General features: G+C 38.0%; 1 pseudogene; it reads left to right on the plus strand.

The window, feature by feature from the left end:
• Positions 1-528: 528 nt before the first annotated feature.
• Positions 529-22,561, plus strand: LOC123596480 (annotated as a pseudogene).
• Positions 22,562-23,754: the final 1,193 nt, after the last annotated feature.

The raw sequence follows: 23,754 nt of genomic DNA on the forward strand, positions 1-23,754 counted from the left end.
TCTGTCATTCTTTTTTGAAAAATAACAGAAAACAATAAATGGTAGTTATTACTATTAATATTAGTAGTCTATTTATCAGCAGCACGGATTGTGGAAACTTCTTAAGGAAGGGACATGGACAACTTAACAGTAGTACTCCTGATTAAGTAAGGTCATGAAACTGGTTATTATAACCTGTTGTAATCTAAACCTGAGAGCTGTTTGATTAGTTGACTTGTCCCTTTATTACTGATGTACAATTTCTCACCCAACTGATGAGGATATTCAATCAGGAAAAGTATTCCTTTCCACGGAAAATGACCCCCTAGGATGGACAGAGTGTAGGTAACTAAATGAGAGACCTATAAATGGCAGTGGGGGGTGGGAAAGAGTCTGAAGATTTTGAAAAACAGTAAGTAAAAAAAAAAGTGACAGTTTGTGCTGGGTGGAGGAAAAGTAATACTGCCGTACAGTGAGGAAATAGAAAGTATTTCTGGGAAGTAAAGCTCCACTGATGATAGTAGGCAGCTGTGTGGAGCCTCGGAGACTATGAAGAGTGTCAAGACCATCAACATGAATAAATTGGAGGTCAGGGGATCATGCTGCTCATCAGTCAGTGTCACTGGTGATGAATGTTTCCAGGGGAAAGGTCAGTGGATAAGAGGTGACTGGAGTATTTGAGGGAACAGTGCTTCTCTGTTAAATAGGAGGCTCTTGGAATACTGACATGTGATCATTAAACCTGTCATGTCAGTAGGCAAGGGCCAAAATCAAATCAGAGGGAAGACTGCAAGAGTTTTAATAGGCTGAAAAAAAAATGGATCAAAATTATTAAATGTCTTTCTATTGAGCTATTTTATTTTGTGAGCTATTATTTTTAGATAATTCATGAGAAAATGCCAATTACCATATTAGAACACACTCCTTTCTTCAAAAACAAGTACTCTATATCTAAACAATTGCAAAATAAGCCAACTTTTTGTTTTTCTGTACAATTTGTTTACATATCTCTGATGAATGTACGCTCGTAGAGCTGTCATCGGTGGATGTAATCTCAGGTCAAGAGCCCTGGGGACCAAACACAGCGCCAGAATTAAGGAAGGTTCATCTTTAAGCAGGTGCATATTATTTGTGTGAACTGGAATGACTTAGTGTATAGAGTCGGTGTAGATTTATTAACTCATTTTTAGATCAAGTGCAAATACATGTATCAGGACAGGTCTGAGGATAAGCAGAATGAACTGGATGCACCCAGACCAGTTCTCAGAATTGTTATCCATATGTGTCAGTCCCTACTCCTTAATTTTTCTGAGGCATAGTTTCTAATCCTGAAAAATGGGGAGGGTAAACCCTATCTCAGATCTGCTATTATAATTAAATAAACTAATGTGCAAAAAATGTTTGGTAAATTGAGAGACACATGTTAGGTTATCACTAAATGACAGTGTTTATGTGTGTTTATGTGTATAGGTCACAAAATTTGGCCTTATCCCATCTTAAATCTGAATACTGACTTCATGTGTAAAATTATTTCAGCAAATATCTGTTGAGTCTCAGGTACCATTTACGTGCCAGAGATGCAGCAGTGAGCCAAACTGCCAAAGTCCCAACCTCATAAAACTTACATTCTAGTGGGAGGGAAACAGAAGATAGAGAATACAAACTGGATGTGCAGGACGACGCTAATACATCAAGGTAGGCAATATGCACAGTGCCATCAGGACAAAGATGGAAAGGACTATAAATTTAGAAATATATGGTCGGTGGTGATTTTAGAGGGAATGGCTGTTGTCCTTCACGAAGATGAGTGAGGGAGCCATGTGGGCAACAAGAGTAGAGTATTTTAGGCAGAGGAAGGAATCTGTGTAAAGTGTTGTGAGTCAGAACATGCGAGGAGAACAGTGTGGCTGAAGCAGGAAGAGCAAGAGTGACTGTGGTGGGGAAAAGCCCAGAGATGTAGCCATGACTGGATTCCATGGGGCCTTGGAGGCCATTTGAGGGGCTTTGCTCTGAGCTCCGAGGGAGATGAGAACCACTGAAAGTTACAAACACAGAAATGACAGGAATTAACTGAATATTCCGGTTGCTCTTTTAAATATGTCTCCAATAATCTCTATTTGAAATTGCCACAATACCCAGTGGAGAAGTTGCTATTCTTGTTGCCATGATTCAGGCAAGGAAATGGAGGAGCAGAGAGATGAGGTCATTGACCAGTGCCACAGGGCTAGTGATAGCTGAGTTGGGTTTCCAGTCCGGGCATGTTCAGTGAACAACCTGGGCTTTTTCCATTTTCAGTTGTGTCGGTTCTATTCCTTGCCATGTCTAATCTACACCTTTGTTGGGTAATAATACTTTTATGTTCATTTCTTCTGTTTTGTAGTCTCTATTTTCAACTTATCTTCTCAGTTTAGCATGTCGTTGTGAAGCATGTATGTATGTATTTTAGATTAGAATCTTAACAAGTTCTAATCTTTTTAATAAACAAGTTGTAATCTTTAATACAACACTCCTGGGGCGCCTGGGTGGCGCAGTCGGTTAAGCGTCCGACTTCAGCCAGGTCACGATCTCACGGTCCGTGAGTTCGAGCCCCGCGTCAGGCTCTGGGCTGATGGCTCGGAGCCTGGAGCCTGTTTCCGATTCTGTGTCTCCCTCTCTCTCTGCCCCTCCCCCGTTCATGCTCTGTCTCTCTCTGTCCCAAAAATAAATAAACGTTGAAAAAAAAAAAATAAAAAAAAAAATAAAAAAATAAAAAAAAATACAACACTCCTTAAGAAGGCACACTTTTCCTTGGGTTGTCCGTTCTTTTATTTCTTCTAGACTGTGTTTTGTTTTGTTTTCTTTTGTTTTGTTTTGTTTTGTTTTGTTTTAATGTCATTTCCCTTTACTTTCCTCTTTTCTTGCCGTCCCTCCCTCTATTCCTTTTTTCTTTTCATCCTCCTAATTTCCTTCCTTTTTTCCTACCCTCCTTCCTTCTTCCCTCCCTCCCTCTCTCCTTCACTCCCTCCCTTCCTTCCTTCCTAATTTCCCAACTTTCTAACTTTCTAACTTTTTAACTTGCTGTCTCTTTTTATTTTCTGAAGTAAGTTAGGTATTTCTTATATATATTATGTAATTTATCCTACTATATTGTTGCTCATATCTGTCTTTCCTTTTTTTTTATTCATCCTAACACAGAGTCCTTCTAATTTGTGGTGGCTCACCTTCCCAAAGCATAGCCTCCAGCAACAAGTGCTTGGAAGCTTATTAGAAATGCACCACCTCAGGCTCTGCCCCAAGATCTGTATTTTTGCTGGATCTGTAGGTGATCTGCAGACACATTAACATCTTACAAGCACTTTCCCTGCATAATAGGAGATACGGCATAGGACTTATTATCCTTACTCACTGTCCACTGGTCTCTTAGGTAGAATATGCTTTGCAGATTCACATCTTCAGGAAAGTTTAATTGCAAATATAATCCTATAGCCATCATCAAGAAAAAATTGAACTGATGTCACTAAGATAACAGAATAGAAGTCCCCAGCCTGGGACCCCACAAAGATAGTAATTACACAGCTATTCATAAATAAAAATAGTTCTGGGAGAGCTCAGGAGTCTGCAACACAGGGGAACAAAACACTGGGGAATAACCACACAAAATGGGAAGGAAGAATGCCATGATCTTATACAGAGAAAATGCTAAAGACTCCACCACATAACGTTTAGACCACATAGAGGAATTCAGTAGTTTCAGGGCACAAAATCAAGAAAAAAATCAGATGCATTTTTATAAATTAACAGTGAACAATCTTGAAAAGAAACAAAGAAACAATTCCATTTACAATAGCATCAAAAACAGTGGAATACTTAGAAAGTAAAAGACTTATACACTGGACACTATAAGACATTAATGAAAGAAATTAAAGAAGAAACAAATAAATGGGGAAAAGGTATATAGAGTTTAAATATTAAGAAGTTAGGAAAGATATTCAATGTACCTGAATCAAAAGAATTAATAAGGTTAAAATGTTTAACATATCCAAAGCCATCTGTAGATTCAATGCAATCCCTATTAAAATTCGAATGGCATTTTTCAAGAAATAGAAAATGTTATTCTAAAATTTGTATGGAACTTCAAAAGAGCCTGAATAGCCAAAACAATCCTGAGACAGAAGTACAAAGCTTCACACTTCCTGCACTTATATTACAAAGCTACGTTAATCAGAACAGTGCATAGTGTCATAAAAACAAACACATTGACCAATGGAACAGAATTGAGAACCTAGTAATAAGCCCATGCATATATTGTTAGCTAATATTTGGCAAGGGAGGCTTGAATACTCAGTAGGGAAAAGATAATCTATAATAAGTAGTATTGAGGAACCTGGCTATTCACATGAAAAAGAATGAAATTGGACCCTTATCTTACACACTCAGAAAAGTTAACTTGAAATAGACTGAGGACTTAAACATAAGACCTGAAACCATAAAACTCATCTAAGAAAACATAGGACAAAGTTCCATGATATCAGTCTTAGTAATAATTTTTGCATATGACACCAAAAACATAAGCCTCAAAAGCTAAAATAAACAAATGGGATTACACATTAATAAACACAGCAAAAGAAGCAATCAACAAAATGTCAAGGCAACTTATGGACTGTGAGAAAACATTTGCAAATTATATATTTAATATTTAAAATATGTGAGATACTTGTGTTACATGGCCAAAAAGTAAATAATTGAATTAAAACAATGGATAAAATACCTGAATAGACATTTTTCCAAAGACATACAAATGGCCAATAAGTATAGGTAAAGGCACTCAACATCACTAATCTCTGGGAATGCAAATCAAAACCACAGAGAGATATCAACTCGAATCTCTTGGAAAAGACAGATGACAAAAATGTTGTTAAGTCTGTGCTCTGATGGTGGGAATGTGAATTAGTATTGTCACTATGGAAAACAGTATATAAATTCCCCCCAAAACGTAAAAGTACAAGTGCAATGTAATTCAGCAACCCCACGTCTGGATACTTATCCAAGGAAAATGAGAGCAGGTTATCAAAAAGGTATCTGTTCCCACTATGTTCACTGAAGCATTATTCACAATACGCAAGACATGGAAACAATCTGAATGTCCACCAATAATGAAAGGATACAGAAAAGGTAGTGTGTATGAATAATGGAATATTATCAGCCATTTAAAAACAAAAGAAGATGGGGCGCCTGGGTGGCGCAGTCGGTTAAGCGTCCGACTTCAGCCAGGTCACGATCTCGCGGTCCGTGAGTTCGAGCCCCGCGTCGGGCTCTGGGCTGATGGCTCAGAGCCTGGAGCCTGTTTCTGATTCTGTGTCTCCCTCTCTCTCTGCCCCTCCCCCGTTCATGCTCTGTCTCTCTGTCCCAAAAATAAATAAACGTTGAAAAAAAAATTTTAAAAACAAAAGAAGAAGGGGCGCCTGGGTGGCTCAGTCAGTTAAGCATCAGACTTTGGCTCAGGTCATGATCTCACAGTTAGTGAGTATGAGCCCCACGTCTGGCTCTGTGCTGACAGCTCGGAGCATGGAGCCTGCTTCAGATTCCGTCTCCCTCTCTTTCTGTCCCTCCTCCCACTCATGCTCTGTCTCTTTCTCAAAAATAAGTAAACATTTTTTTTAATTTATAAAAAATAATTAAAGGAAATTCTGACATTTGTAACAACATGGATAAAACTTAAAGGCATTATGCTAAGTGAAATCAATCAGATAGAGAAAGACGCATACTGTGTGATTTCACTTGTATGGGGAATCTAAAAAAGCCAATTTCATACAAGCAGAGAGAATGGTCATTAACAGCAATTGGGAGGTGGGAGAAATGTTAGCCAAACTGTAAAAACACCAGGTTAAAGAAGGAATCAGTTCTAAGGATCTAACACACAGCATGGTGACTATGGTTAACAATACTGTATTTATGCTTGGAAGAGGCTATAAGAGTTCATCTTAAAGGTTCTCACTATTTGGGGCACCTGGGTAGCTCAGGTGGTTAAGCATCTGACTTGATAAAGTTATGATCTCACAGTTTTGTGAGTTAGAGCCCTGCATCCGACTTTGTGTTGACTCCTCACAGCCTGTTTGGGATTCTCTCTTCTCCCTCTCTCTCTTCCCCTCCCTTGCTCATGCTGTCTCTATCTCTCCTAAATAAATAAACAAACAAACAAATAAATAAATAAATAAATAAACCAAAAAAATAAAAAATAGGGGTGCCTGGGTGACTCGGTCAGTTAAGCATCTGACTTCAGCTCAGGTCACTATTTCACGGTTCGTGGGTTCAAGCCCCATGTCGGGCTCTGTGCTGACAGCTCAGAGCCTGGAGCCTGCTTCAGATTCTGTGTCTCCATCTGTCTCTGCCCCTCCCCTGCTCATGCTCTGGCTCTCTCTCTCTCTCTCTCAAAAATAAACATTAAAAATTTTTAAAATAAATAAAAATAAAAATAAACGTTCTCACCATAACAACAATGAAATCATAATTATGGGAGGTGAAAGATGTGTTGAATAACTTTATTGTCGCAAACATTTCTCAATATACACGTGTATCAAGTTGTCCCAGTGTGCACCTTAAACATATATCACACATGTAATATGTCAATACAGCTGAAAAGGAAGAAGAAATTTATCTAAAAGTCTTGCTAAATAAAAGTGGAGCCATTTTCTACCCCCAGAGAAGCAGAACATGCGAGTCGGGGAGGGGCAGAGAGAGAGGGAAAGAGGGCATCCCAAGAACACTCCGAGCTTCCAGCACAGAGCCTGACACAGGACTCGAACCCACAAACCGTGAGATCATGACCTGATCAAGAGTCAGACGCTTAACTGACTGAGCCACCCAGGGGCCCCCTTTTTTAAAAAATATTTTTTAAAGTAGAAGTCACTAAATATTCTCCTGAGAAGAGGTACTGATAGAAAGGAAGAATGCTGTACTCATTCCTTCTCAGAAAGTCTATCCAGTTCTTCAGTGTCTGAGACAAGGGCAGAAAAGGGAGGAGAAATAACATGTCTCCTTCCCCCCTTCAGCCCAGTGGGTTTACTCCATTTCTGATGGCAAAATATGCATTGGAAACCAGCTGTGCTTCTTAGGTCATTGCTATAATTAGAAAATCTTTCCAGATTCTGGCAAAATCCAACACTGAGGATTAGTTTTCAGTGTTCTCATAAGACTCAGAGAAGTGAAAATACCTGCCCAAATTGCTAAGGGATAGAGACAAGAACCAAGATGTTCACACACACACACACACACATCCATCTAATGCTTTTCTACTAACATGCTCTAACATTTTTTTAAAAATTTTTAATGTTTATTTATATTTGAGAGAGAGACAGAGCATGAGCTGAGGGGTGGTAGAGAGGGAGGCACAGAATCTGAAGCAGGCTCCGGGCTCTGAGCTGTCAGCACAGAGCCTGCCACGGGCTCAAACTCAAGGAGCGTGAGATTATGACCTGTGCTGAAGTCGAACGCTTAGCCAACTGAGCCAGCCGATCCACCCAAGCACCTCTACATTTTTTAAGCAAAATCTGAGGAATACTAGCAAGGTACTCTCCAATGGCATTAGTATCACTCCATTTCACATTTCACTGCTTTTTTTTTTTTTTTTTTTTTTTTTGCAGCTAATGTGGTCCTATATCTTCTAATTACATTTCCAGGTCTCAGCCACCACAAATATCCACAGATCAACATCTTTTCCTAAACCATGGCCTCCTTGTGGTTACATCTGGGGCCCTCTTCCTTCATCCTCAACTGTTTGCATCCTGCTGTGAGAGACTGAGCCCCTGGGTGTTAAACAGCCACATGCCCAGAAAAAAGACCAGCACCTATCTCTGCTCCTGAAACCTTTAATTGGTCTGTTCATGTGGTTTGTTCATATCAAAACAGAGAATAAATTTGTTCATATCAGGACAGAGAATAAGGCGAATAAGTACCTCTCTTTCCAAAATAGTTGCATGTTTCACTTTTACCTCATGCCGTGGGAGTCCTAGACTTACAGAGTGTAAAGCAACATCCACCTTATAAACTCGGAGATGTTTGGTTTAATCTAAATTAGTTTAATTGCATTTGTTTTGTGTAAATTTTTAAAACCACAATAATATTATTCATAGATTTGAGTCCAATTGCTCTGTGTTTTCTAGGCCACTATTACCTGCTTTTTGCCATCCAGTATTTTACTATGAGTCCTGCAAGTGTTATAGATTTTGAAACGTTCAAGGACTGGAAATAGCAAATGGGAACTTGGGGGGCATTATATCAACCAAATCATTATTTTACTTGGAAAATTTAACTTAGTCAAACCAAATAGTAATATAAGATGAAACCCATGTGTATTCAACTGCCAAAAAGTCTGTTTATTTTAAATGGCTTTTATTTCCTCTAATAACACTCCTGGAATATCACTTATAGCATATTCACTTTTTTAATTGTAGTATTTTTAGTTTTGGATGTCCTGAAGATATATGTGTGTGTGTGTGTGTGTGTGTGTGTGTGTATACACACACACACACACACACACATACATACACACACACATACGTATATAAAACTAATTAGTCCTCAGTGCCTATTGATTAAATTCATTTACATTTCATAGTTCTGGAGAAAGGAAAAACATATTAGTGGAAAGTTATTCCAGAATACTACACATAAAAAAATTAATAAAAATGAAAGAAAACAGTTTAAAATAACCAAATGCTCAATATAGACTCTTATTGCCAATCAATTTTAACATATTCTAGTATTAATCATCCTGTTTAAAACTATACCCACAGATATTTTTCTCCCTTTAGCAATTGCCTGTTATTGCCCCATTAATTTAACATGGTGAATATGTTAATATTGTTGACTTATCCTAGGCTTGTCCATAGTGTCTAAACTATCTTTGTAAAGGATCTTGTATGCAAAATTTATTTCTAAGAACTGTTTATAAATTTTGAAGTGCTTTGGGTCAATTCAGTAAGCATAATGTCAGTAATTACTCCAGCAATAATTATGCAGTAGGAATTATATGCCAGGCATGTCTGAGACTCAAAAGAGTCAGAAATGAAATGGCAGTCAATTTGAGCTCATTGACAATGGAATGAGATAAGAATTTTGATGATATTGAGGTGGTAAGGCATAAATATTGCTACTATGCATAAAGCCCTGTGATACAAAGAAGCTTATTTGTTTGTTTGTTTGTTTGTTTGTTTGGCATGTTTGTTTGTTTGTTTGTTTATACCTATGTGTAGCTTACAATCCCATAGGATACATTAAGTTTGTACCTTAGTTGAAGAAGACTAGATTTTTCCCCTAATAGATCCTATCTTCCAGCCAGAGGGGAAGGAAGCCATATTACTAGCACCTGGCTAATCAATGGATATCTTTTTTGTTGTTTTTGCCTCAGTGTTGTCAGTATTTTTGAAGGAATTCTGGAAGAAAAGACTGGTAAACTGTTTAAAGGGAGAAAAACCTGATTGATTAGTTTGTTGGCTGTATCTTTGTCAGAGATATAATTATCTTATTGCACTCTGGTGTGGTTACCCATAGGCTAAATTTAATCTCATGTTGAGGAGCTCTTTCTTTGAAGGCGTTTGGTATTTCTGGTATCAGTGTCATCAGCAAAAGATTTAGAGGCTGCATGCATTTTCTATGGCTGTTGTACCAAATTACCACAAACTTAGAGGCCTAAAAAGATAGAAACACATTGTCTTATGGTTCTAAAGCTGAGCTGTCTCAAATGGGTCTCACTGGGTGAAAATCAAGGTGTCATCAAGGCTGCTTTCCTTCCAAATATTTTGAGGGATAATCTGGTCTTTACCTCCTTCAACTTCTAGAGACCAGCTGTATTCTTAGCTGATGTCCATTTCCTCCAATTTCAAAGTCAGGAGGTCAGCATTTCCAAATCCCTTACTGACTCTGATGTCTTCTTCTGCCTCCCTCTTCTATTTTGAAGGACCATCTTGTAATTACATTGAGCCTACCTAGATAATACAGAATAATCTCTTTAAGTCAGCTGATTAGTGAAACTAATCACATTTATATCCTTAATTCTCCACTGCCATATAACCTAACATATTCAGAGGTTCTGGAGATTAGAACATGAACATCTTTGGGAAGCCCTAATTCTGCCTACTATAAACGTTTGACCAAAAAACTCTGAGTCCCCTATTCTTGGCTATGAATTTCAACTGGTTTTGGTGGACTCTCAGATACGTGTATACAATCACCTTTCCTATGTCTAGAAGCCAAGTAAAAGGGTCACTTCCTGGATTATAAGGCAAAGAGGAGTTAGACTGAGCTTGATTTTTCATTCCTGAACGCTTAGCAAAGTTATCTACCTCCTTCCTCATGGTGCTGGTCATGTTGCAGGCAGTAAGAGAACAGTTGTGAATCCAAATTTGAGCATTAGAAAAATAGTACCACACTGAAGCCAAAATGGGATTGATTTTTTAAGGAAAAATGTTCATTCTTGGGAACAACCTTTGAGACTACAGGGTACTGACATGCATCTACACTTGCCATCATTCATTGCTTGCTAGTATTGGAGACATTTGGCTGCATTTTGTAATATGGCAGCTTTCTTTACATGCAGTAGTCCAAAAATTAATCAAGTGTGATATAAAAAGTAACTTAGTATAGAAAACCCCATAAAGTAATAAATTCAAAGCACTATGAAGTGAGAGTAATGAAACTTTGGGGCAAGAAAGAGACCCTGTGCGGAAATTTCTAGTGTTTCTCCATTCAGCTACACTCATGGATATCCTCACTTGATGTACTAACTTGCTGTCATGATCAACTGGCCATTGTTTCCAAATCCTCACTCCCCTGCATATATTAGAATTGTATATCCATGTCCTTTGTTATAGGACTATGTATTGTTTCCTGGTGTGAACAAAGCGTGTGTTGGTGCTTTGTTGATATTGGACTTGGCCATTTTACCAATTAGTTGAATGTGGATGGAAATGACAGTATGTGTGCTATGTACCTATACCTTAAGAGGTACTGCATGTTTCTCCTTTTTATCCTGGGCTCCTGCATTTTTTACGATATAGGTAATGCTCCAGATAGCATCTGGTCCAAGAAGAATGAATGACACATGAAACAGACCTATGCTCTACCCACAGCCTGCAATCCTGTGCAAGCATATAGTCATGTAAGCAAGAAAAATACAGGGTTCATTAGTCACTAAGATTTTTAAGTTGGTTGTTTTACCGTATTATGGAAGACGGTATCTGATTACCACAATATCCAAAATTGCACTAAACAAAAATTTCTCTTGATTGTATCATCATGTTTTCAGTAATGCAAATCAAAATGAATCATCCTTGATTCTACTATTTTTCTCAACTTCCATATATAATTAGTCAACTAGGTCCTATAAATTATCCCTATAATTTTTTTTTTCCATATTTGTCCCTTACTTACTAATCATCTGCCACTGCTATCGTTCAGGTCAGCATCATTTCCCTGCTTGATAATAGCAACAGCCTCCTAGCTAGACTGCCTTCATCTCAAGCATTCCAATCCATTCTTCACAATGATCAAGAGTCAGAAAGTGCCAGACCCCTGAATAGAATTTTTAGATGTCTTTCTATTCCCTATACAATGAAGGTCAAACTCATTGTTGTGAAATGTGCAGTCCATCATCAGATTTCTGCTTTTCTGATTACCATGTCATTCTTCCACATTATCCTATGCCCAACCCCAGTCGTCAAGTCCCTCAACATGTGATTTATCAGTCTCGTTTTTGTCTTTGTTCAAAAACAAAATTTCCTTTTTTAGAAATGTGCTTACTTGATGCATTCATAATCATCAATTAAGTATGCTCTAAGATAGAACAAGTCTTTTATTTTTTTTTGTAAAATATTTCCTGACTCTCTTTGTCCAGACAAAATCAGATGTTGCATTCTTGACTCATATAGTCCATTGCACAGGTTATGACTATAGTACTTATTATACTAGAACTGACAGAATATCTAGAGCCACTGTGATGTACATGGTCCTAGTGACTTGAACAGGATCTGGTAGATTACTTTATGTACTCATTCCCTCATTCATTAAAAAAAAAAATACAAATGAGAACTATGTATAATAGGTGATGCTTTAGGCATTGTGGATAAAACTGAATGAAATCAACAAAGGACTCCTGCCACCTCCATTACCATATAGTGTGCAAGCACAATATTAGACACATTACATATTAGATGATTTCATTTTCTCAATCACTGAAAATTATGTAGCGTCCTTACTTTACATGTAAAGAAAGAGCCTGAAGCTTAGAGAATCTAAGAAACAGGAAGTGGTGTGATTCCTCATTCAATTTAATTATTATTTGTCCAATTTTTCTTTCTCACCTAATACAGTCCAGTAATGGAGCTCTGTGAATGCAGAAGTGGTTATAAAGACACGGTTCAATTATTCTTTGTTGTAAAACAACTGTAGGACATGGTGATGTAAAACTGTTATTTTACCTTTGTTCTCAGTTTTGTGAGAAAGGAATTCAGATGGTTGATCTCTCATCCACATAGTGACAATTATACCCAGAAGATCCACTTCAAATGACTTCTTTACTCAAGCTTGTTGCCTTAGTTCACCTTGATGTCTCTCTTCTCTTCTTTTGCTTCCCTTCTCTTTCCTTCTCTTCTCTTCTCTCCCTCTCTCCCTTTCTCTTCTTCTGACATATCTCAAACTCCAGGCCTCTAACCACTGCTTGGACTTTCTGAGAACATGATAATTTCTGGATAATAGCACATAAAATTGATTTCTTTCTGTCATGAATATCTCAGCTTCAATGTCAAGACCTCAGAGAGGTCTTTCATAACGACCGATCTAGGATAAGTCAGTCACTATCAATTATTTCACTCAGTAGTAATTCCTTGCAGAGAATTTATCAATATCTTACATATTATTTATTAATTAATTTATTCCCCATAATTTCCACTTGTTTATTCATTATTTAGCTAGTAACTATCTATGGAGAACCCACAAAATATTAACCACTGTTGTAGAAGTTTAGCAAATATCAGAAGTAAAAACAGAGTATTAAGACCCTTGATGGCATGGTGTATCCTCTCTAGAATGTGTATTCCATAAGGAGAGCGATCTAGTCTGTTTTATTCATAATTGTATATCCAGAACCTAGAAACATGTCTTACATGTAATAGATGCCCAATAAACATTTCTGACTCACCAAATGAACAAAATTACAAGCTCAGATCAAAGGGAGAGGAGAAATCTTGGGATGATATGAGAAACACAGCATTATTTTTTGAAACTCATTATTATTTGAAGATCATAGGAGACCTCCTTGTGGAAGTGATATTGAAGCTCAGAGTTGGAGGATGAGTTGAAGTAGTGACAACAGCATCGTCAGTAGAGATGGGTTTTTCACCAGAGGGATCTGCCTCTTAGTGATAGAAGTTAGACTTGAGATTCAGAAGAAAGGGGAGAATAATAAGAAGAAATATATAATTTGCTCTTTGGAGCTTTCACCATTAAAGCTTAGATCTATATTAATTTTTATATTAAAATAATTGTAACTTTATTTTGAACTCCTAGCTGTTGAAACCATACCTTATAATTACATAGGAAGAAGGTCTTCACGATCACCACAGTGCATTGACTTTTCAATGAAGGCTTTTTAAATTGTTGCTCCCAAATGCTAAACCTGTTTTTGAATTAAATTGAATCGTTATTTTCAAGGGACAATTCGTAATCTTCTTTTAATCATAGATTCGAGATGTATTGGAATTTTACTTAGGATCTTCAACAACTCTTTAACATTACCTGAAGGATGTGTGTTTCAAATCCCTTTTTACCTCCAAGCCTCTTTTCTCAATTACCATCTATCCACAGGCTCTTTATATGATTCTCATAAGTCCTGCATGGTCTCAATAATTCTAAGACTCCAATTTCTTCCCTGACCTTGGGAAGTCTTCTGTTTTAAAGATACGACAACCACTTTGACTCTCTTTTTTCAGGATCAGAGAGAAAAGCACGATTTCAAGATTTTATCCACATTTAGTTTTCCTTCTATAACATGTCACTGTGATTACTTTTAGTTTCAGAAATAAGTTCATGTATAAATTATGAAACCACCAAGAAATACAGAACATTCATAAGTTTGATAAGTACTCAAACACTTGGATATGTTCATGAAAATGTAAATATTTAATAGTATGACAAAAAAATCAGAAATTAAAACCAGAATTTTAAACATAATAAAACTATATGCTATTATGTGTAATCTCAGATCTCTGCTCTTTGAAGAGCATTAGGTAAAGTCACAAGCCGATATTTCTGACGTGTTGTTTCATAACAAGAGTCTTATATTAAGGTAGCACTGAACTCTTACTGTCCCTGTATTCTCATGGAGGGTGGATAATTTGGTAAATTATGAAAAAGAAACTGGGTGGTCAGAACTCAACCCCCTAACCATTCGGTTTTAAAGTATGGTCTCCAATAAGCTTATATTCTGGTCCAGTTTTGTCCATAATGGTAAATTTACTGGTAAAAGTTCCTCCTTGGTGTATGTGTGTGTGGAGGCGGGGGTCCTACCTATGACAAGGTAAGCCCTGATTCTGAGGAAAAGTCTTTTGTTACCATACAATGAGCCATTTTTTTCCAGCAGCTCCACCAATTACGTGAATGATGTTTTTATCTCCATATGATGAAATCCTTTTCATATATGTTAACTTGTTCAGAAGTTGGATGGGAAATAGGAATATAATTTAATGAGATCCTTCAAATATCAGTGCTGTAGGACTATTGCAGGAAGCCTATGGGTGCATATGTTACTAAAGTTTCACAGAACTGAGCTCCGTGTTCTTGTTTTGGGGTTAAAAATGTTTGTGCTCTTGGGTAAATCATTTACACTCCATTGGCCTCTGTTTTTAGTCACTAAACTGAGGGGGGATAAGCTTAGTTCATATATTTCAAACCCTACATATTCCACAATCCCAAGAGGAAAAGTGGAGGAAAGCCAGGTAGGGAAGTCATTTTGGAGTCCCCACATCTGCTTTAATAAGGGCAGCCCTACTCTAGCAAATATTGAGCCTCCCAATAGGACTTTACAGCTAAATATTTGAAAACCATTCCACAAGGTGATTTCTATTATATCTTCCATTTCTAACACAGTGTGGCTCCGAGTAAAATTCACAGGCAGTGACTTAGTATAATAGGAATTATTCGGGCTTGGGAGCAAAGATGGACCTAAATTTGGATCTTGACTCTAACATACACAGTGACAGTGGGCAAGATGCACAACAGAATTCTTGGATGCGTGGATAGCTAGCAAGATAGAGATATGCCATTCTTGTTTACATTAAATGGAGTAGCATGTGGGCAATCCCTGAGATCAAGGAGAGTTTTCAATAACTGCTAACTCATTCCTATTCTCTTCTTTCCATTTTCCAAAGGGAAAGCGTGTTCAATAATAACATCAAATATTTATACAGTATTTTAACCATTTTTACACATGCATTGTCTCATTTGACTCACATGGTTCTCCAGTGCAAGTCTACATTAATTTCCTCCTTTTTAAAGTGAGGAAACCAGCTTAGTGGTCTGCTCAAGTTCATTTAGCTAATAAATGGCAGCCTTGAGGTTTGAACCTGGGCTCTGCAATGCTGAATCCGTGCTAGCTCCCCTGGACTAATAGGCAGCTCTGAATGAGTCATACATATTCAGTTTCATCTATCATCATCACTTCTTCTGGTTCAACTCATCCATGTGACTCCTGTAAAATGAAATTGGCAATTGTTTATGGCACCGGCGTTGGGTTGCTATGTCAGCTCATCTACTGAGGCAGCCATTGTGAAATAACGTGTGCGGTGACCCCTCAGTGTGAAGTCTAGCACCTATGTCATACTTGTCATTGTTCAGCACTAATATCTGTCCCAATACTCCTTAAGTACACTTTCCAAGTACTCACTTCAAGGTGTTTTCTCTCAAAGCAGTTCAACTTCCAGGTTTGGGAAAAATGCAGACTGATAAGCATGGCTTTCCATGTGTAAGCACAATACTTCATTTTTATTCCAGGTGAAATATTATTGAGAATAAAAACATTCCAAATGATTTGCATGAATCAGCTGTTAGTATCTGTTAAAGGATGCTGTCTGCATAATTACTGTTGATTTTGTTATAATCAACCAAATTCCATAGAACATCTAACCCAATTCTGCCATTTCCTGTAATTTCTGCCTATGGGACAGTAACTGTTTTTTAGGTGAAAAACAGAATAAGCAATGGGGCCCTGCTTACTGTAATGATATTTTTATTGCAAGTTTGCTGGGAATATAGTTCTTACAGTCTCTTTGAACTTACCCCCAGTAACATTAATTTCCCTCACCCTTCTTACTCTCTATTCTTTCTCGGACCACTCCTACAAAAACAACAAAGAGATAAAAACGATAAAAACAAGGTAAACAACAACAGCACATACTCACAAACCTAGCTGGCAAATGAAGGAGGGTGAAATATGACCTATTACATTTTATACTGTGCTTTTCATTGACGCCTCTCTCCCTTGCATACCCCACATCTGGTCCTAAGTCAAATCCTGCAATCTTAATCTTAAAAAGATATCCAGAATTTGATCCTGTTCCACCATCTCCTATTCACTGACCATATCCACTGTCATTGATTATTCCAATGGCCTTCTAACTGACTTTTCTACATTTTCTGTCAACAGAGTCTCGTGGCAATACAACAGACGAGGTGATTTTTATTTAATGGAAACCAGATACCATCCTTTTGCTCTGAACCCTGCAATGACTGCCTGTCTCCCTCAGTCAAATAGCCAAAATCTTTGCAATGCCCTAAGAATTTTTGTGAATTTTGGCCCCGTGTTACTCTTTTTTGCTACTCTCCCGGTGTTCCTTCTCTTCTAAACACACTGATTTCCTTGTTCCACAAACACATACCTGGCCTCAGACACCTCCTGCCTACGGTCTTTGCACATTCATTGTCTTTACTTGGAAAACCCATCTCTGAGATCTCAGTGGGACTCTATCCCTCCTCTCCCACAGGGCTTTAATCAAATGTTACCATTCCAGTGAGGCTTTCTAAACCCCTCTAAGATTTCTCTTGATGTTCCTTATCCCTTTTTCTTGTTTTATTTTTGTTCTGAGTCCTCACTACCACCAACATACTACATATTTTGCCCATGAATCCTGTATAATTTCTGCCTCTCACCTCTAGAAGATAAATTCCACAAAGACAGGACTGTATCTTATATTGTTCACTACTTTATCCCTAACACCTAAGCCAGTGCCTGGTGCTTGGTGCTTGGTAGGTAAATATCAGGTATTTGTTGAATGAGCAGCTTTTCCCACCATTCACTTTACAGATTGAGCCCTGATCAGTACAAAGAGGCCAGGTCTCTCTGTAATGCATACTCTTCAGTATCTAGAGTTTGATCACATGACTTCTGAAAATATCAGCTGTGTGACTTTGCACACACCATTCAGCTTTACACACCATTCAGCTTTTTAGTAAAATGAAAACAGTCATATGGAAGTCATCTAGTAACTGTCAAATTTAAATGAGAAACTGTGTAGGATAATTATTTTAAAATTTTGATATGAATATTTATGTTGTTATCATTGTATAAAGTTTGATTGCATTAGCTATTCATGATAATTTTCTATTTTTATATTTTATATATATAAAATATATTTTATTTTATATATTTTTTATTTTTATTTTTAATTTTTTAATGTTTTTATTTATTTTTTTGAGAGAGAGAACTCAAGCAAGGGAAGGGCAGAGAGAGTGGGAGACACAGAATCTGAAGCAGGCTCCAGGATCTGAGCTGTCAGCACAGAGCCCAAGGTGGAGCTCGAACCCACAGACAGTGAGACCATGACCTGAGCCAAAGTTGGATGCTTAACTGACTGAGCTACCCCGGCATCCCTATGATAATTTTCTGATACAGTGGTAAGGATGATCCCCAAAAGCATGGAAAGACTTTTGATATGGGGTCAGGTTTGTTTTTTGGTTTTGGCTTTTTAGGAGTTACTTTTTACTAATCTTATTGATTTTAATGAACTTTTTTTTTCTTCCATTACTCCTCCTACCCACCTCTTACTGCACTCAGTAACGCTTTACTTCCAGGTTTCAGCCAAAAAAGTTACTTCCTCCACAATATCTTCCCTGTCTTCCACACAGATTAAATTGGATTTATATTTTATGTGTTTATATAGGATATAAAACTTTATCATTCTAAATTTCATAAATGCAAAAAAATTATTCAGTGTATATCTTCTCTAAGTACCACAAGGAAATGAACTAGATGTTTTGTTCCCATTCTATTTCCAGCATGAGGCACAATATATAAAGTAGTAAGTTTGTTTGGCTAAGCAATAATGCATTTTTTTTTTTTTAATTTTTTTTTTTTCAACGTTTATTTATTTTTGGGACAGAGAGAGACAGAGCATGAACGGGGGAGGGGCAGAGAGAGAGGGAGACACAGAATCGGAAACAGGCTCCAGGCTCTGAGCCATCAGCCCAGAGCCTGACGCGGGGCTCGAACTCACCGACCGCGAGATCGTGACCTGGCTGAAGTCGGACGCTTAACCGACTGCGCCACCCAGGCGCCCCGCAATAATGCATTTTTAGAAAAATTTCATTGTCAGTGATATATCTCAACTTTGAATCCTTATAATACATTTCACCTCTCCATAAGCGCATTATTTTTTCCTCTTATTAGACTTTTTGTTTATACGGCTTATCTCCTTGATTCTTATTGTCTAGATGCTTATCACCTTCATGTTATCCCCCATATATTTAGCAAGAATCTACTAAAATAATATTTTGAGTATATTATGTATGATAGGCAATTCTAATTTGTTTAATTTTTTATATTTTTGTTTCATGTTGCATGTAGTAATTCATATGGTATACCTACCCTGATCTATGTGTAGTTTCTCTAATATTAATCTCCATTTTATAGAAGAGGAATCTAAGCTACAGGAAAGTCAAATATCTTGCCACAGAAGTAGGAAATGCAGGGCCAGAATTTTAAGTAGAATGGTGAATTTCCAGAACTTATATTCTACCAGAAACATAGAGAAATGAGTTAGAAAGTTCCCCAGATGCTGAAGAAATAAGTATTTAGTGGTATGGAAAAATATAATTTCATTGATAATTTTGATATAGTTGTTACTAATGATTAGACTGCCCACTGAATATAATGAAAGTCTTGACACTCAGTAAATTCTAGAAAAAAAAACTTTTTAAAAATAAATAATGCTTTGGTTTTAGTACATAGGTTATCAGAACTACATATACTCTCTCCACCACACACACACACACACACACACATTCACAGATGTTTGTGTGGGTTTTTCACCCTGTTGACTAAAACTCACATATGTGTATGTGGGTTTATGAAAAAGAAAAATACAGGGGTGTCTGGGTGGCTCAGTCAGTTAAGCATCAACTTCAGTTCACGGATCATGAGTTCGAGCCCACATTGGGCTCTGTGCTGACAGCTCAGAGCCTGGAGCCTGCTTTGGATTATGTGTTTCCTTCTCCCTGCCCCTCCCTGGCCCGGGCTCTGTCTCTCTCTCCTTCAAAAGTAAATAAACCTTAAAAATTTTAAAGAAAAAAAAAGAAAAAGAAAAATGCAGCCCCAGGGTCACTTTGAAACAGAATGACATAGTTTGTGAGGTACAGTAAAATAAAACAAAATATAATAAAATAAATGTGCTATGTTCCACTTTGAGAAGCCACCTAAAGAGGAAAAGTATTGTATCTTTCTTCAGCTGTAAGAGATTCTGTGTGTGTATCGACTGTCCTGCCAGCTACATCCTGGCCCCTCTATTCTTGCCCTCCATGTTTGACAGCAGCCGATGGCAGAATGGAAGTTTATAATGAATCTGTCTGCACGAGAATTGCAGTGCTCTTTGCTACTGTTATTGCAGCCAAGGTCTAGACTTCCTGGCTGTGAGCTGGCTTCTTCAGTTTGATTGTCCAAAGAATGCCAACACACATCCACAGAGAAGGTAGAATGGCCAGATACCAGATACCGAGAGGATGACAAAGCTTTACTAGTTTTGCTTCTCTCAGAAGAAAAAGGGAATGGTTCAGCAGCTTCTCAAGAAGAAAGTGCCTGTGAAGGAAACCAAAACCAATCCAGATAAACTTATAGATGTTTAGGAAAAATAAATTTGGAATTGTTTTTAGAAAAAGATAAAGATTTAAAAGAGAAGGCTCAAGTGGGGCGCCTGGGTGGCTCAGTCGGTTAAGTGTCTGACTTCGGCTCAGGTCATGATCTCACGGTTCGTGGGTTCGAGCCCCGCGTCAGGCTCTGTGCTGACAGCTCAGAGCCTGGGGCCTGCTTCAGATTCTGCGTCTTCCTCTCTCTCTCTGCCCCTCCCATGCTCACACTATGTCAATCTCTCTCAAAAAAAATAAACATTAAAAAAAATTTTTAGAAAAATAACAGAGAAGGCTCAAAGATGTTTTGTCCCCCACATACATTCAGCATATCTGATGAAGAATAAAGAAGTATTTGATGTGGACAAGTTATCTATACCTGAATATGGCTTGTCTCTTTGTCTTGCTGTGGCACCACAGGTAAGATTTCTTCAAAAAATGCAGGAAAAAAAAAACACCAAAGAATTGTTAGTTAAGATAACAAAGTAGTTGTGCCAACAACTTCCTCCCTCACCAGTGACGAAGTGGAAATTTTCTCACTTCATTGAGAAAATGTCCATCTTTCAGAAAGGGGGTAAAGGACTAGAAGGGTCAGAGTACAGACTGGCTAATGGTATTAGAGACAAAGAGGAAGAATCGAAAGTAGATGAGGAAGAAATGGAAGAGCAACTGGGAAAAGCAAAAGGTTGTCAACCTTCATCCGTTGCTAACATTGACGAGACAGAGAAGATCAAGGAAGGTCGTATGCAGTTCCCGGACAGAGATGAGAAGGAGGAAGAGATACAAAGCTGATTTCTTCAAGGTGAAATGGCACAATGTTTGGGTTGGACCTTAAAGAGCATGAAGCAGCACAGAAGAAAGCAGCTTCTAAATCCAGTGTCAAGGAAAGAGTGGCCAAGTTTGCAGAAGCAAGTTGTAATGACGAGAAAATTATATATTTATATATACATAAATGATTATATAAAGTTAAAGATTATAAAAAGTTACACAAATGTATTTGTTTATTCAATGTACATTCACTTACATTATTTCCTGGGGAACTTACATGTGTAAATGATTTAGTTCACAACAGCTTCTTAACTCTGTATGTAGTGTCTGCCATGTATCTCAAGAGAGTTGTTAAATTTCTATAGTCAAAAACGTAAATGCAGCATGAAGAGTCTGTATTTCATAGAAATATGGAGCTGGAAAGAACTTTAAAATATAGGTGGTCTCTTCTCAGCTCAGAGAATGGAGGCACAAAAAGGTTAAGGGACCTTGCCAGCATGACACAGAGCACTGATTCCCAGAGGAGTGCTCGGACCATGTTACTTCTCCATTAATTCTCCTGTGAATCATTTTACAGCCTGAAGACTCCCTGTGCAATAAAAGTTTATTAGCCATGTGTCAGGAACTTTGCTAGGTGCTGGAGTTACAGCGATTTATGAGACATAGCCTGTGCCCTAAAGGACATCACAGTCTAATGGTAAAGGTAGGCACAAAACATGCTACAGAATCTAATAAGTGAAATGCATACAGAAGAGAAACACATAGCCCAGCATAGAGGGGTCACAGCAGAGATATTAGAGTGACCTCCAATCTGAGTCTTAAATGATAAGTGGGAGCAGAATTTTTCCAGGCAGGTTGTAGAGACAGGGGTAGGAAAAGGTCCATGCATAGGAAAGGATTAGCTAGGAGATACACAGAAGAAAAAGCAGTGTGCTATGTTCGAAAGAGGGTGAGGTATAGACAAAATATAAGCATTTCATTGCTGCTGGAGTATGAAAGGTGAAGAGGAAGTTAGCAGGCAGTAAGTCTGCATGAGTAGGTCCAAACCTTGAAATGCCTAGGAGGCCATATTTAGAAAATGTGGAGTGATTGGAGAATTTTCAGTAGGAGTGTCATGTTGGGTTTGTATTTATGGGACCTTGGTCCTGGCATGCTCTAAGGAGTCAAGGAAAGCAGAGAGATTAGCTAGGAAGTTGGTACACTAATTCAGTTTTGAGATTTCAGAGACATAAATTAGGGCAGAGAAATTGAGATGCAGGCAGAGGAGACAGATGTAGAGAGATATAGATAGATAGGAATTGTGAAAGGTTTCTTACATAATGAGAGTTTCTAGAAGAGCAAGTTTTGATCTTCAAACTGACCCCAAAGGAGAGAGAAAGTAGGCTTTCTTATAGCTCACCAAGATGTAGGGTAGAAGGGGACAGTGGGGCAAGAGCGGGAAAGCTGTTCACAACCAAACATTAAACATGGAGCCACACCCTTGATTTACAAATGGATTGCCTTGCCTTCAGTGGCCAAGCATTCCATGATAAATAATAAATAAGATAAAAGTCTAGAAATGGCAGAGCTAAGGTGTTTATGGTCTTTAAGCTTAAGCTATTCACACATAGATTCCAGTGACCAGGAGTCGCAAAACCAGGAAATCAAGGTGGCAAAGGGGCAAGCCATCTAGGACTCAAGAAAGATTTCCATTTCAGAGGGGCAGTGGAGCACTCAACCCAGAAACTAAACCACGAAGGTACAAATCCAGCCAAAGGAAGAAACATAAGAAGGTAAGATCCGAATGCCAAACCTGCTGCTGATCAGAGGTTCACAAGTCCTCGGGAGTTTGGCCAGACTAAGCTTGCAGGTGAAGGTTATTATCAACTGCATCTGGGAGATGCCAGAGTCATGTCACATTTTCAAGAGCTTGCAGCCTAGTTAGTCGAGAGGGAAAGAATTCCTGTGAGTCATACACGGCACACCTTACCTGTAGAAGACAACCAAGGCCATGATCGGAATGAAGACCAGAATGATCAAAGTTCAAATTTTAAGACCTCATGCCAAGTTTATAAACCTACATGTTCTATTCTTTTGGTTAATCCAAAGAGGAAAGAGGAGAGATTTTTCAGTTCTTTAGGACAAGCAGCCTGTCTAAGAAGGCTTGAGAAGAAGATAAAGATTCTTACTGGGTTTTGTGACTGACTACCTGGATGCAGTTGAAATTTTGCTATTCAAAGAGAGCTGAGACAATCACACAAGTAGAATTTAGTCTTCTGTTAAATTCTTTACTTCTTTTTTTTCAGAAGTCACAACCTGATCCATTAAGCTCCTGCTTTCATTTAGTGGTTCTCTCTCTAAGCTGACATCCCATAACACAGGGACATTTTCCAAATATATTTATGCCCTCAGTTGAAAAGAATTCCCACCATTAACACACTGTCAAAGACATCATCACCGAAACTGCTAAGTGTTTATACAGAGTCATGGAATCTCAGCAGTTTATTTGAGAGCCTATTGTGCACATTTGTGCCTCAAATATCTCAGCCTTAAGTGGGTCCTTATTAACAGTAGATCTAATAACGTTACTATATTCTGGAGGGAAAAATGAAGGCTGATTAGGCTGGCTTTTCAGTAATGGAGAACCAGTGTCATAATAGAAGGCAGAGGAGTTTGAAAACATGACAAAATTTTCTGAAAGCTGGATGATATATAAAACATTTGATGTATCATCTCTGTACAGCCAAGAGTAGGAACTTCTAAATAGGGTGTTTTGAAACTCTCCTTTTTTAGCACAGTGGTTAAAATCATAGGCATTGGAGCCAGAAAGCTTGGGTTCAAATCCTGGTTCTGACACTTTCCTGATCTGTCACTCATCCATAAAAA

The sequence above is a fragment of the Leopardus geoffroyi genome, chromosome B1 (genome assembly GCF_018350155.1).
Source record: "Leopardus geoffroyi isolate Oge1 chromosome B1, O.geoffroyi_Oge1_pat1.0, whole genome shotgun sequence".
Lineage (NCBI taxonomy): Eukaryota > Metazoa > Chordata > Mammalia > Carnivora > Felidae > Leopardus > Leopardus geoffroyi.